At 48.2% G+C, this 15,218-nt stretch overlaps 1 long non-coding RNA gene across 1 annotated transcript in view; it reads left to right on the top strand.

Annotated features, from left to right (window-relative positions):
* LOC139274758 (uncharacterized) overlaps nt 1–762 on the top strand; it is an 80,800-nt gene extending 80,038 nt beyond the window's left edge. The window contains exon 3 of the long non-coding RNA XR_011595594.1: nt 26–762. This is a non-coding gene — a long non-coding RNA (uncharacterized lncRNA). The remainder of the gene's footprint in view (nt 1–25) is intronic.
* The last annotated feature ends 14,456 nt before the right edge of the window (nt 763–15,218 follow it).

Here is a 15,218-nt window from a genome sequence, read left to right as displayed (position 1 = left end):
TAATAAACTCATTTATGTTTTGCAGCTCAGCCAGCAGCACAGCCCCATCAGGAACACCGAGCCCAGAAGCTGGGGGCGGAAGGGACGGACTCGCCGGACTCTCCTCCATCTGGTGCTGATGAGCAATGATTCTTGCCCGTGCATCTGCTGGGTCCCTTCTCAATGGATGAGAGTGCCGACTTCGAGGAGCCTGCATCCCCAACCACCAAAAACATCTAGTGCTCCTGCGGCCATTCCCACTCCACCGTGGAGGTACCGGGCCCAAGCACCTTGCCACAGGGCACCCCAGGTGTCTCCAGGATGGCGCCGACCAAGCGGAGGTTGGTTCGACGCAGCAGGTCTGCTCCACGAGTGGCAGATCTGAGCGGGGACATGGTACACTTATCCAGGAGGAGTGTTGATATAGGTCAGCAGATCCAACAGACAATGGGGGGGGCGTATCCCTCCAGCTGGCCAGCATGTCCGTCACCAGGACCGAGTACGTGCTGCAGATGGCGGAGGCTCTGGAGCTGATAGCCAGGAACACTGGTGGCAGAGACCTCCCAGTGGTCCCGGAGCATGGTACTGCACCCCAAGGTGCCGCACCCCCATTGCTAATGACACGAGAGCCAGGAGGAAGATCTTGCTTCAAGCTCAGAGCACATTCCCACCTCGGAACCGTTCCCATCTCGGTACCGTCCAAGCAGCAGTACTGCCGTCATCACCCCCAATGAAGCAACACCTGAGGAGCTCTTCAGCCAGGCAGCTTGGAATCAGGAGGGGAATGGGTGGAGGTGGGGAGGAGAAGCGGGAGGGGGGGAAGGAAAGTAAGGTGCATGGCCGCAGGTGTTGTCTTGGGCATATTTTTATGTTGTTGATGCTATTTTGGAGGGAGTGCCAGGGGAAGGGGTGAGGGGGCTACCTTGCTGGTTTGCATTTGTGTTCTGTGTTGCTGGAAATGGTGACCAATCGAATTATGTAAATGTGATAAATTTGTTGTGGGGTGGGGCTGGGGTGATTTTTACAGTTATAATTATGATTTCACACAAATGGTTGGATTAAATGTTTTTTAGATCATATAACCTTGTTGTGCATTGTCTCAGATAGCTGCACTGTTACACACTGGTGATTCCTTAACATGAAAGGATATAATTACACTTAACTTGAATCAACTTAAACTTTAACTGTCACCAAGGTGATGCACACCATGTATGGCCTGCACACCCAGCAGTGTTGCAGCTTTGTAAATAACAGCAACGTTCTTTAAAGCAAAGCGCTCATTTATGAGCTGCTGATCTAAGAGTCTTAAAGCTATGTAGCCACCATGGGTACTTTCCTGCGGTCGAGAGAGGGGCGGGGGCATAGAGGATGTCGTGAATAGCACGTTTAGTGAGCTGGTCACACTGCAGGTAAAGGTTACACAGGCAGATAGGGAATGGGTGACCAGCAAGAAGAGTAGGGGAAGGAAGGTAGTGCAGGGGTCCCCTGCGGTCATCTCCCTCCATAACAGATATACCGTTTTGGGTACTGTTCGGGGAGATGGCTCATCAGGGGAAGGCAGCAGCAACCAAGTTCATGGCACCATGGGTGGCTCTGCTACACAGGAGGGCAGGAAAAAGAGTGGGAGAGCTATAGTGAAAGGGGATTCTATTGTAAGGGGAATAGATAGATGTTTCTGCAGCCGCAAACGAGAATCCAGGATGGTATGTTGCCTCCCTGGTGAAAGGGTCAAGGATGTCTCAGAGCTGTTGCAAGGCATTCTGGAGGGAAAGGGTAAACAGCCAGCTGTCATGGAGCATGTAGGTACCAACAATATAGGTAAAAAATGGGATGAGGTCCTACAAGCTGAATTTAGGGAGCTAGGAGCTAAATTAAAAAGTAGGACCTCAAAGGTAGTAATCTCAGGATTGCTACCAGTGCCACGTACTAGTCAGAGTAGGAATAGCAGGATAGTTCAGATGAATACATAGCTTGAGGAGTGGTGCAAGGGGGAGAGATTCAAATTCCTGGGACATTGGAACCAGTTCTGGGGGAGGTGGGACCAGTACAAACCGAACGGTCTGCACCTGGGCAGGACCGGAACAGATGTCCTCGGCGGAGTGTTTGCTAGTGCTGTTGGGGAGGGTTGAAACTAATATGGCAGGGGGATGGGAATCTTCGCAGGGAGGCAGAGGGAAGTAAAAAGGAGGCAGAAGCAAAAGATAGGAAGGAGAAAAACAAGAGTGGAGGGCACAGAAATCAAGGGCAAAAATCAAAAAGGGCCACATTACAACATAACTCTAAAAGGACAAAGAGTGTTAAAAAAACAAGCCTGAAGGCTCTGAGTCTCAATGCGAGGAGCCTTTGTAATAAGGTGGATGAATTAACTGCACAGATAGCTGTTAACGGATATGATGTAATTGGGATTACGGAGACATGACTCCAGGGTAACCAAGGCTGGGAACTCAACATCCAGGGGTATTCAATATTCAGGAAGGATAGACAGGAAGGAAAAGGAAGTGGGGTAGCGTTACTGGTGAAAGAGGAGATTAACGCAAGAGTCAGTAAGGACATTAGCTTGGATGATGTGGAATCTATATGGGTAGAGCTGCGAAACACCAAAGGGCAGAAAACATTAGTGGGAGTTGTGTACGGACCACCAAACAGTAGTAGGAAGGTTGGGAATGGCATCAAACAGGAAATTAGGGATGCGTGCAATAAGGTTACAGCAGTTATCATGGGTGACTTTAATCTACATATAGATTGGGCTAACCAAACTGGTAGCAGTGCTGTGGAGGAGGAAATCCTGGAGTGTATTAGGGATGGTTTTCCAGACCAATATGTCGAGGAACCAACTAGAGAGCAGGCCATCCTCGACTGGGTCTTGTGTAATGAGGGTGGATTAATTAGCAATCTGGTCGTGCGAGGCCCCTGGGGGAAAAGTGACCATAATATGGTAGAATTCTTCATTAAGATGGAGAGTGACACAGTTAATTCAGAACCTGAATTTAAAGAAAGGTAACTTCGATGGTATGAGACGTGAATTGGCTAGAATAGACTGGCGAATGATGCTTAAAGAGCTGACGGTGGATAGGCAATGGCAGACATTTAAAGATCACATGGATGAACTACAACAATTGTACATCCCTGTCTGGCGTAAAAATAAAAAGGGGAAGATGGCTCAACCGTGGCTAACAAGGGAAATTAGGGAAAGTGTTAAATCCAAGGAAGAGGCATATAAATTGGCCAGAAAAAGCAGCAAACCTGGGGACTGGGAGAAATTTAGAATCCAGCAGAGGGGGACTAATGCTTTAATTAGGATGGGGAAAATAGAATACGAGAATAAGCTTTCAGGGAACATAAAAACTTACTGCAAAAACTTCTACAGATATGTGAAGAGAAAAAGATTAGTGAAGACTAATGTAGGTCCCTTGCAGTCAGAATCAGGTGAATTCATAATGGGGAACAAGAAAATGGCAGACCAATTGAACAAATACTTTGGTTCTGTCTTCACTAAGGAAGACACAAATAACCTCCCGAAAATAATAGTGGACCAAGGGTCTAGCGAGGAGGAACTGAAGGACATCCTTATTAGTCAGGAAATTGTGTTGGGGAAATTGATGGGATTGAATCCCGAGGGCCTGTAGTCTGCATCCCAGAGTACTTAAGGACGTGGCCATAGAAATCGTGGTCATTTCCCAACATTCTATAGACTCTGGATCAGTTCCAGTGGATTGGAGGGTGGCTAAAGTAACCCCACTTTTTAAAAAAAGGAGGGAGAGACAAAACAGGGAATTATTGACCAGTTAGCCTGACATCGGTAGTGGGGAAAATGTTGAAATCAATTATTAAAGATGTAATAGCAGCGCACTTGGAAAGCAGTGACAGGATCAGTCCAAGTCAGCATGGATTTATGAAAGGGAAATCATGCTTGTCAAATCTTCTAGAATTTTTTGAGGAAGAAATTTCTAGTAGAGTGGACAAGGGAGAACCAGTGGATGTGGTGTATTTGGACTTTCAAAAGGCTTTTGACAAGGTCCCACACAAGAGATTAGTGTGCAAAAGTAAAGCACATGGTATTGGGGGTAATGTACTGACATGGATAGAGAACTGGTTGGCAGACAGGAAGCAAAGAGTAGGAATAAACGCGTCCTTTTCAGAATGGCAGGCAGTGACTAGTGGGGTACCGCAAGGTTCAGTGCTGGGACTCCAGCTATTTACAAAATACGTTAATGATTTCGACGAATGAATTGAATGTAATATCTCCAAGTTTGCAGATGACACTACACTGGGTGGCAGTGTGAGCTGTGAGGAGGATGCTAAGAGGCTGCAGGGTGACTTGGACAGGTTAGCTGAGTGGGCAAATGCATGGCAGATGCAGTATAATGTGGATAAATGTGAGGTTATCCATTTTGGGGGCAAAAACAGGGAGCCAGAATATTATCTGAATGGTGGCAGATTAGGAAAAGGGAAGGTGCAACGAGACCTGGGTGTCACGATACATCAGTCATTGAAAGTTGGATGCAGGTACAGCAGGCAGTGAAGAAAGCAAATGGCATGTTGGCCTTCATAGCTAGAGGATTTGAGTATAGGAGCAGGGAGGTCTTACTGCAGTTGTAGAGGGCCTTGGTGAGGCCACACCTTGAATATTGTGTTCAGTTTTGGTCTCCTAATCTGAGGAAGGACATTCTTGCTATTGAGGAGTGCAGCGAGTGCAGGGGGTTCGCTATCTGTATCTCGTCGCCAGTTGTCGTGTATGGAGAAAGAATCAGACTGAACACTGTGAGCTCAAAGTAAAGTGTGACCTTAGTCTTTTATTACAGGTCTCCAGAGTGCCTCTCCAAACTGTGAAGTCTCCTTAAATACTCTGTGTTCTCAAGGGATTATGGGATCCCTTGGGACTCCAGGGGATGAGCCCTCTGGTGGCTGTTCAAAGTAAATACAAGTTTACATAAATAACAACACTCCTCCCCCCCAAAGTCAATAGTGTAACTATTTACAAGGTGAGTCGATCTGGGGCCCTTCTTGCCCTGGTTGATCGTCTCGGTGTGAAAGCTGGGGTTGTTGTATCATTTGTTGGGCCCTCGCTAGGCTGCTGTGCAGCTGGCCTTGCTGGGCTGCCTGGTGTGTTGGACCCTGCTGGGCTGTTGTGGATGATGGGTTCTGCTTCGTGGTCGACCATGGTGCCGGTTGCCACTGGTGTGTATGTTGGGAGATTAAAAAAGATAGGGTCCAAGGTGGGTTGCTCAGGATAGTCTGTGAACCCGAGTTTGATTTGGTTCCGATGAATGAGTCCATTTGAAAGTTTGACCCGAAACACTCTGCTCCCCTCTTTGGCCACGACAGTGCCGGGAAGCCACTTGGGACCTTGTTCATAATTTTATACAAATACACGATCGTTGATTTCAATCTCATGTGACACATTTGCGCTATCATGGTATGCACTTTGTTGAAGCCGCCTGCTCACGACCTGTTCATGTTGATCAGGGTGAACTAACGAGAGCCTTGTCTTAAGTGCTCTTTTCATGAGCAGTTCAGCAGGTGGGATCCCAGTGAGTGAGTGGGGTCTCGTGCGGGAGCTAAGCAGGACTCAGGATAGGCGAGTCTGCAATGAGCCTTCAGTTACCCTCTTCAAGCCTTGCTTGATGGTTTGCACTGCTCTCTCTGCCTCACCATTGGACGCTGGTTTAAACGGGGCAGATGTGACATGTTTGATCCCGATATGGGTCTGAATTCTCTGAACTCAGCACTGGTAAAACATGGCTCGTTGTCGCTCACCAGGACATCAGGTAAGCCGTGTGTGGCAAACATGGCCCGCAGGCTTTCAGTAATGACAGCGGATGTGCTAGCCGACATTATCTCACATTCAATCCACTTGGAGTACGCGTCTACAACCATAAGGAACATTTTACCCAAGAACGGGCCTGCATAGTCGACGTGTACCCTAAACCACGGTTTGGAGGGCCAAGACCATAAACTTAGCGGCGCCTCCCTGGGTACATTGCTTAACTGCGAGCATGTATTACATCTGTGAATGCAGGACTCTAAGTCCGCATCGATACCGGGCCACCACACGTGGGATCTGGCTATCGCTTTCATCATTACGATGCCTGGGTGAGTACTGTGGAGGTCATTGATGAAAGTGTTTCCGCCCTTCTTGGGGACCACAACTTGATTGCCCCACAGAAGGCAGTCTGCCTGTATAGACATTTCATCTTTGCGCCGCTGGAATGGCTTTATCTCTTCCTGCATTTCCACTGGGGCACTGGACCAGCTCCCGTGAAGCACACAGCTTTTGACTAGAGATAATAAGGGGTCCTGGCTTGTCCAGGTTTTGATCTGCCGGGCAGTGACGGGTAATTGCTCACTCTCAAATGCTTCCATAACAACAGTTCTAGATCAGTAGGCTGCACCATTTCCACTCCTGTGGTGGGAAATGGCAGCCTACTGAGAGCATCGGCACAGTTTTCTGTGCCTGGCCTGTGGCGGATGGCGTAGTTGTGTGCGGACAACGTGAGCACCCATCTCTGGATGCGGGCCGATGCGTTGGTATTTATCCCTTTACTCTCGGAAAACAAGGATATAAGTGGCTTATGGTCAGTTTCCAATTCGAATTTTAGCCCAAACAGGTATTGATGCATTTTCTTTACCCCATAGACACACGCTAACGCTTCTTTCTCAATCATGCTGCAGGCTCTTTCAGCCTTAGACGGACTCCTGGATGCATAAGCAACCGGTTGCAGTTTCCAACAATCATTAGCTTGTTGCAATACATACCCGACGCCATATGACGACGCATCACATGCTGGTACCAAACGCTTACATGGATCATACAACACAAGCAATTTGTTTCACCATAACAATTTTCTCGTTTTTATAAAGGCATTCATCCCCTTTTCGTAGTAAGACATCAGTGGTTCTAACAGTGTGCTGAGACCGGTAAGAAGTTACCAAAGTAGTTCAAGAGTCCCAGAAACGACCGCAGCTCCGTCACGTTCTGTGGCCTCGGTGCGTTCTCGATTGCCTCCGTCTTCGTGTTGGTGGGCCTGATGTCATCCGCCGCAATCCTCCTTCCCAAGAACTCCACTTCAGGCGCCAGGAAAACGCACTTCGAGCGTTTTAACCTGAGCCCCACGTGGTTGAGTCGACTAAGAACCTCCTCCAGGTTCTGCAGGTGCTCGACTGTGTTCCAAGATCTCGTCCTGGAAGACTACGGTGTGCGGGACTGACTTCAATAAACTTTCCATGTTTCTTTGGAATATCGCCGCCGCTGATCGGATTCCAAACGGGCATCTGTTATAAACAAAAAGACCCTTGTGCGTGTTGATGCAGGTGAGGACCTTCGATGATTCCTCCAGTTCCTGCGTCATGTAGGCTGAAGTCAGATCCAGCTTTGTGAACATTGTTCCTCCCACCAGCATTGCAAAGAGGTCGTTGGCCTTTCGTAGTGGGTATTGGTCCTGCAGGGAGAAATGATTGATAGTTACTTTGTAATCGCCACAGATTCTGATGGTGCCATCTCCCTTGAGGACTGGGACGAGAGGACTGGCCCACTCGTTGAACTCGATTGGTGAAATGATGCCCTCTCTTTGCAGCCAGTCTAGCTCGATCTCTACCCTTTCTCTCATCATGTGCAGTACTGCTCTCGCCTTGTGATGGATGGGTTGCGCCCCCGGAATTAGGTGGATCTGCACTTTTGCTCCTTGGAATTTCCCGATGCCTGGTTTGAACAGCAAAGGAAATTTGTTTAAGACCTGGGCACATGAAGTCATCCCAGTTCCAGCGTATCTTTCCCAGCCAGCTCCTGCCGAGCAGCGTGGGACCATCGACCGGTACCACCCAGAGTGGTAGCTTGTGCACCGCTCCATCATAGATGACCTTTACGGTAGCACTGCCGATTACAGGAATCAGTTCTTTTGTGTAAGTTCTTAGTTTCATGCGAACTGGAGTTAAGACTGGCCTTGAGGCCTTGTTGCACCACAACCTTTCAAAAGTCTTTTTGCCCATGATGGACTGGCTCGCGCCCATGTCCAGCTCCATTCACACCGGGAGTCCATTTGGTTCAACATTCAGCATTATCGGGGGACAATTCGTGGTGAATGTGTGCACCCCATGTACCTCTGCCTCCTCGATCTGAGGCTCTGGTTCATCGTGATCCTCCGTGGATCTGTCCTCCTCTGCAACATGGTGGTTTGCAGGTTTAACAGGCTTTGCAGCTGGCCTGCACCCTCGTTGGAGGTATCCCATTGTTCCACAGCCTTGCAAACGTATTCTTTGAATCGGCATGAATGGAAACGATGATCACCCCCGCAGCGCCAACAAGGTGTTAATGGCCTTGCATTCATCACCCTTGATGGTGGACTCTGAGACATCTGCAGACATTCAGCTGCAGGCATGTGTGACCTGTCCTGTATGTGACGATTCGAAAACAACATCACTTTGTTCACAGTACTTGTAGCACCACTTGTGTGCTGAGAGATTTGCTCCGTATTGTCACTGGTGGCAATGAACGCCTGGGCTATCGCTATGGCCTTACTCAAGGTTGGGGTCTCTACAGTCAAAAGTTTGTAAAGTATGGTTTCATGGCCAATGCCAAGTTCGAAAAAATCTCTGAGCATGTGCTCCAAATGTCCTTCAAATTTGCAATGTCCTGCAAAGCATCTTAGCTCGGCAACATAACTCGCCACTTCCTGGCCTTCAGATCTTTTTTAGGTTTAGAACCGGTACCTCGCCATCAGAACGCTTTCCTTCAGGTTCAAATCCTCTCGGACCAGTGTGCACAAGTCGTCGTACGATTTCTCCGTGGGTTTCGCTGGAGTGAGCAGATTCTTCATGAGGCCATACATTGGTGCCCCACAGACAGTGAGGAGGATCGCCCTTCGTTTGGCAGCGCTCTCTTCCCTATCTCGCTTGTTGGCCATGAAATATTGGTCGAGTCACTCCACACAAGTTTCCCAATCATCTCCCTCCGAGAATTTCTCCAGGATGCCCACTGTTCTCTGCATCTTTGGGTTCGCTATCTGTATCTTGTCGCCAGTTGTTGTGTATGGAGAAAGAGTCAGACTGAACACTGTGAGCTCAAAGTAAAGTGTGACCATAGTCTTTTATTGCAGGTCTCCAGAGTGCCTCTCCAACCTGTGAAGCCTCCTTAAATACCTGTGCTCCCAAGGGATTATGGGATCCCTTGGGACTCCAGGGGATGAGCCGTCTCGTGGCTGTGCAGAATAAATACAAGTTTACATGTTTCACACTCCTGATAGCCAAGTTGTGCAGCATTGAGCACACCACCACGAATTGAGTTATTGTTCAGGATGGTATTGGAGCTCTCCACCTGAGTGGTCCAGGCATCTAAAGCGCTGCTTAAGCACTCCAATGGTTTTCTCGACGATATTGCGAGTGGCTCTGTGGCTCGCATTGTATCGCTCCTCGGCTTCGGTGTGGGTGTCACGCAGTGGGGTCATCAGCCAGGTAGCGACGCCATATCCTTTGTCACCAAGTATCCAGCATTGACCTTGTGGCTGACTGGTAACATAGAAACATAGAAACATAGAAAATAGGTGCAGGAGTAGGCCATTCGGCCCTTCTAGCCTGCACCGCCATTCAATGAGTTCATGGCTGAACATGAAACTTCAGTACCCCATTCCTGCTTTCTCGCCATACCCCTTGATCCCCCGAGTAGTAAGGACTTCATCTAACTCCCTTTTGAATATATTTAGTGAATTGGCCTCAACTACTTTCTGTGGTAGAGAATTCCACAGGTTCACCACTCTCTGGGTGAAGAAGTTTCTCCTCATCTCGGTCCTAAATGGCTTACCCCTTATCCTTAGACTGTGACCCCTGGTTCTGGACTTCCCCAACATTGGGAACATTCTTCCTGCATCTAACCTGTCCAAACCCGTCAGAATTTTAAACGTTTCTATGAGGTCCCCTCTCATTCTTCTGAACTCCAGTAAACATGTCAGATACAGCGCTCTCATGCAGGATGTGAGCATCATGGATGCTGCCCAGAAATTTGGCATTCACTGCCATAATTATTTGCTGGTGGTCGACAACGAGTTGCACATTCAGGAATCCCTTGCAGTTCCTAAAAACCTCTGCATCCTGAAAAGGTGCCCGCATAGCGATGTGCATACAGTCTATTGCTCCCTGCACCTTGGGTAAGTTGGCAATTTGGTAGAATCCTAAAGCCCTCTCAGTCTGAGCCTCAATGGTCATGGGGAAGCTGATAAAGTCCATCCTACAAGCGTAAAGGGCTTCAGTGATCTGTCTAATGCAGCAATGTGTGGCATGCTGAGATATAGCACAAATCTCACCAGCTGAGGCCTGAAAGGAACCGGCGTTGAACGACAGTGCCGCGGTGACCTTGACCTCGATGGACAGTGCGGTCCTGATGGTGCTGGCAGGCTGCAGATCTCACCTGATGAGCTGGCATATCTCACTGATAACCTCCTTGTGGAAGCGCAGTCTCCTAATGCAGGTGTTATCGGACAAGTTGAGGTAAGACCGCTTCTCCCTATAAGTGCGGGGGGGTGTAAGGTCTGGTCCTTCTCATCAGTCTGGCACGTCTTAGATTGAGTATATAATGCTGTCGAATATATCTTCTGCCATCTCTAGTCTGCAGCATGTGCGTACCCATCAAGACAGGCTGCGAAATGACAGGCCCCATTCCAATAACTATCAGTATTACACCGATCGTTCACAAACAATAAATGTCCCCACTAAGACACCTAAGGTAAATTCCAATCGTCCACAGTATGATAAGATGTTTGTTCAGATGTTCACATCACCTTAAAAGACCTCCAGAGTATATCCAAACTACCCCAAAGTTGAAGCAGAGCAGCCTTTTAAATGATGCGACCTGCGATTTAGAAAATGGCGTCCATCCCGCTTTGATTAATTCAGGTCAGAGCAACTTTTTCACAAAGTTTTTTTCGGCGCGCGATATTGTTGGCGAGATGTGTGCGAGGCGCCAAAAGTAACGCTGGCCGATTTTCTGGCCGTTAGTTTTGGCAAGTGTGATCTTTCCGCCCAAAAAAAATGGACGGGCAGTATTATTTTTTATCGGCGTTACGTACATACCGAAAGTAATGCTCAGCAATAAGTAACCGAGAAATGGGCGTTACTTTACATTTTGTGGCTAAGCGGGCGATATATGGGCGTTATACCTCATTTCAGCGTTAAATTGGACGTTAAGTGTGCAGTATGCATGCAAAAATAATGGAAAATCTAGCCCCAGGTATTATGTATGTTAACTGGATTTTACCTGCCACCAGCGGGCGTGACTGTCGGAGTCCTAATGGTTAATGGCAGACACATGCAAGCCATGCATATAATGTTGGCAGCCATGTCGAATCCTCACTTTGAGAGTAAATAAACTGGAATAAGGTCACGCCTGAACGAGCTCACCACACTTAGGCTCGTGAAGTTATTCGATACTTAACAATTGGCGATGAGTTAAAAATATGAACTTTCACGCAACCATATCTGTTGGAATTTTGGAGAGATTCGTGGAAGGAGAAGACTGGGAGGATTTCACTGAACGCCTTGACCAGTTCTTCGTAGCCAACGGATTGGAAGGAACCGATAATGCAATTAAGCGCAGGGCGGTTCTCCTCACCGTTTGTGGGTCAAACATTTATGGCCTTATCAAGAATCTACTCTCATCGACTCGACCAATGGATAACATTTACGATGAATTGTGTACGCTGGTTCAGAACCACTTTAAACCGAAAGAAAGCATCATCATGGCGAAGTATCGTTTCTCTACGCACAATCGCTCCGAGGGTCAGGACTTGGCGGAATTTATCGCCGACCTGAGACGTCTCGCTGGGCCATGCAACTTCAGAGCTGCGTTGGAAGAAATGCTGCAGGACTTTTCATGCTTGGCATTGGCCATGAGGTTATCCTTCGACAGCTGCTGGCTGCTGAATCTCTAGACCTGAGCAGGGTCATCACGATCTCCCAGGTATGCATGCCCACAGACGAAAACTCGAAACAGATATCTTCCCAGCATCGAAACTCACTGGCAAGTACTGTGCATAAAATAATATCGTCGGCTGGCAGAGCTGCACATGGCAGGGCCTACTCGTCCGCATTGGTATGACCTGTAACTGCTCAAAATCCGCCATTGCGGGTGAATCAAATCTCACCTTGTTGGCGTTGCGGGGGTTATCATCGGGCCCATCAATGCCAATTCAAGCATTACATGTGTAAAGGCTGTGCAACAATGGGGCACCTTCAGCAAATGTGTCCACAACCGAGCAAGCATGCTGCGACACACCATATGGCTGAGGATGATCGATCCAGCATGAATCAAGTGGCACAGGCAACTCAACCCGAGATACAGGACAAAGTAGTGTATGAGGTACATTATTTTACCAAAAGTCCTCCGATAATGCTGGAAGTTAAATTAAATGGGGTACTAGTATCCATGGAATTGGACACGGGTGCGAGTCAGTCAATAATGAGCCAGAGGGCTTTCGAAAAGCTGTGGGAAAACTAAGGGAAAAAGACCCAAACTGAGCCCAATCAATGCGAAGCTGCGTACCAACACCAAAGAGCTCATACCAGTCATTGGCAGCGCGGCAGTAAAAGTATCGTACGATGGAGCTGTGCATGATTTATTGTTGTGGATCGTTCCAGGCAATGGCCCAACGCTGTTCGGCAGGAGTTGGCTTGAGAAAATTAAATAGAACTGGAACGATATTAAAGCCTTATCATCAGTGGATGACACTTCGTGTACTCAAGTGCTGAGCAAGTTTCCCTCGTTGTTCGAACCAGGCATCAGCAACTTCACGAGAGCCAAGGTACAGATCCACCTGGGCCCGGATGCAAGACCCGTCCATCTCAAGGCTTGGGCGGTTCCGTACATGATGAGGGAGAAGGTCAAGATCGAACTGGACAGACTTCAACAGGAAGGAATCATATCACCAGTCGAGTTCAGCGAATGGGCCAGTCCAATTGTCCCGGTGTTGAAAAGTGATGGCACGGTCAGGATCTGCGGCGACTACAAGGTAACGATCAACCAAGTCTCGATACAGGATCAGTACCCTTTACCCAAAGCTGACAACCTGTTTGCAACACAAGCGGGGGGGAAGTCGTTCACCAAATTGGATCTGATCTCCATTTACATGACACAGGGGCTGGTCGAATCTTAGAAAAAACACGCCCAAAGGACTGTTTATATACCACAAAGGACTGTTATATACCACAAAGGACTGTTTATATACCACAAAGGACTGTTATATACCACAAAGGACTGTTTATATACCACAAAGGACTGTTTATATACCACAAAGGACTGTTTATATACCACAAAGGACTGTTTATATACCACAAAGGACTGTTATATACCACAAAGGACTGTTTATATACCACAGATGCCCTTTCGGAATTCGCTCGGTGGCAGCCATATTTCAGAGAAACATGGAGAGTTTGCTGAAGTCTGTCCTGAGAACCGTCGTGTTCCAAGATGACATCCTGATCACCGATCGCGACGCCACCGAACACCTGCACAACCTGGAAGAGGTTCTACGTCGTCTGGACAGAGTGAGACTCAGGCTAAAATGCTCCAAGTGCATTTTCATGGCACCAGAAGTCGAATTCCTGGGGAGAAAGATTGCAGCAGACGGCATAAGGCCTACGGACTCGAAGACAGAGGCCATCAAGAATGCATCCAGACCCCAGAGTGTGACGGAGTTTGTTCCTGGGTCTTCTCAACTATTTCGGTAACTTTCTACCGAGTTTAAGCACATTACTCGAGCCCTTGCACATGTTGCTGAGAAAGGATAATGACTGGGTTTGGGACAAATCTAACAGAGCTTTTGAGAAGGCCAGGATCCTGCTATGCTCCAATAAATTACTGGTACACGATGACCCATGTAAGCGGTTAGTGCTGGCCTGCGACGCCTCATCATATGGGATCGGTTGTGTGCTCCAGCAAGCCAATGTATCAGGCAAACTCCAACCAGTTGCATATGCGTCCAGAAGTCTTCTAAGGCTGAAAGAGCCTGTAGTATGGTAGAGAAAGAGGCTTTAGCATGCGTATATGGGGTTAGGAAAATCCACCAATGCCTGTTTGGGCTTCGGTTTGAGCTTGAAACAGACCAAAGCCGCTCATTTCATTGTTTTCTGAGAGCAATGCCTCGTCCCACATCCAAAGATGGGCACTGACATTATCCGATTATGATTATGTCATCCGCCACTGACCAGGCACTGAAAATTGTGCTGATGCGCTGAGCCAGCTACCATTGCCCACAACCGGGGTAGAAATGCCGCAGCCCGCAGACTTGCTGCTGGTCATGGATGCCTTTGAGAGCAAGGGGTCACCCTTCACGGCTTGCCAAATTAGGACCTGGACCAGCCAGGATCCTGTACTGTCAAACGTAAAAAGGTGCGTCCTAAATGGAAATTGGTCTGCCATTCCCAGGGAAATTCAGGATGAAATTAAGCCTTACAGCCACTGCAAAGATGAATTGTCTATTCAGTCTGATTGTCTGTTATGGGGTAATCATGTTATTATGCCAAAAAAAGGCAGGAAACTTTTGTGCGAGATTTACACAGTACCCACCCAGGCATTGTCATGATGAAGGCCATTGCCAGGTCTCACGTTTGGTGGCTCGGCATTGATTCAGACTTGGAGTCATGCGTGCATCAGTGCAACACTTGCAACCTGTGGAGGCTCCACTGAGTCTGTGGTCATGGCCATCCAAACCGCGGTCAAGGTCCACACAGACTTTGCCGGCCCCTTTCTCGGCAATATGTTTTTAGTGGACGCTTACTCCAAATGGATTGAATGCGTAATCATGTCATCCAGCATGTCCACAGCCACGATTGAAAGCCTCCAGGCCATGTTTGCCGCCCATGGCCTGCCCGATGTCCTTGACAGCGACAACGGACCGTGTTTCACCAGTTCGGAGTTCCACGAGTTTACAACCTGTAATGGCATCAAGCATGTCAGGACTGCCCCTTTCAAACCCGCGTCTAACGGTCAAGCAGAGCGGGCTGCTCAAACCATTAAGCATAGCCTAAATGGCATGACTCACAGCTCCCTACAGACCCGCTTGTCTCACATTCTGCTCAGTTACCGGACGAGACCCCACTCGCTTACCGGGATCCCTCCTGCCGAGCTGTTAATGAAGAGAGGCCTCAAAACCAGGTTCTCCCTTGTACACCTGAATCTCAATGATCATGTCGAAACCAGAAGGCAATGGCAGCAATGGTACCACGATCGCACGGCCGTATCACGTGGCATTGCTGTT

The sequence above is a fragment of the Pristiophorus japonicus genome, chromosome 10 (assembly GCF_044704955.1).
Source record: "Pristiophorus japonicus isolate sPriJap1 chromosome 10, sPriJap1.hap1, whole genome shotgun sequence".
In the NCBI taxonomy this organism is placed as follows: domain Eukaryota; kingdom Metazoa; phylum Chordata; class Chondrichthyes; family Pristiophoridae; genus Pristiophorus; species Pristiophorus japonicus.
The sequence above is the reverse complement of the archived record's forward strand: the minus strand, read 5'-3'. Positions and strand labels throughout refer to the sequence as shown.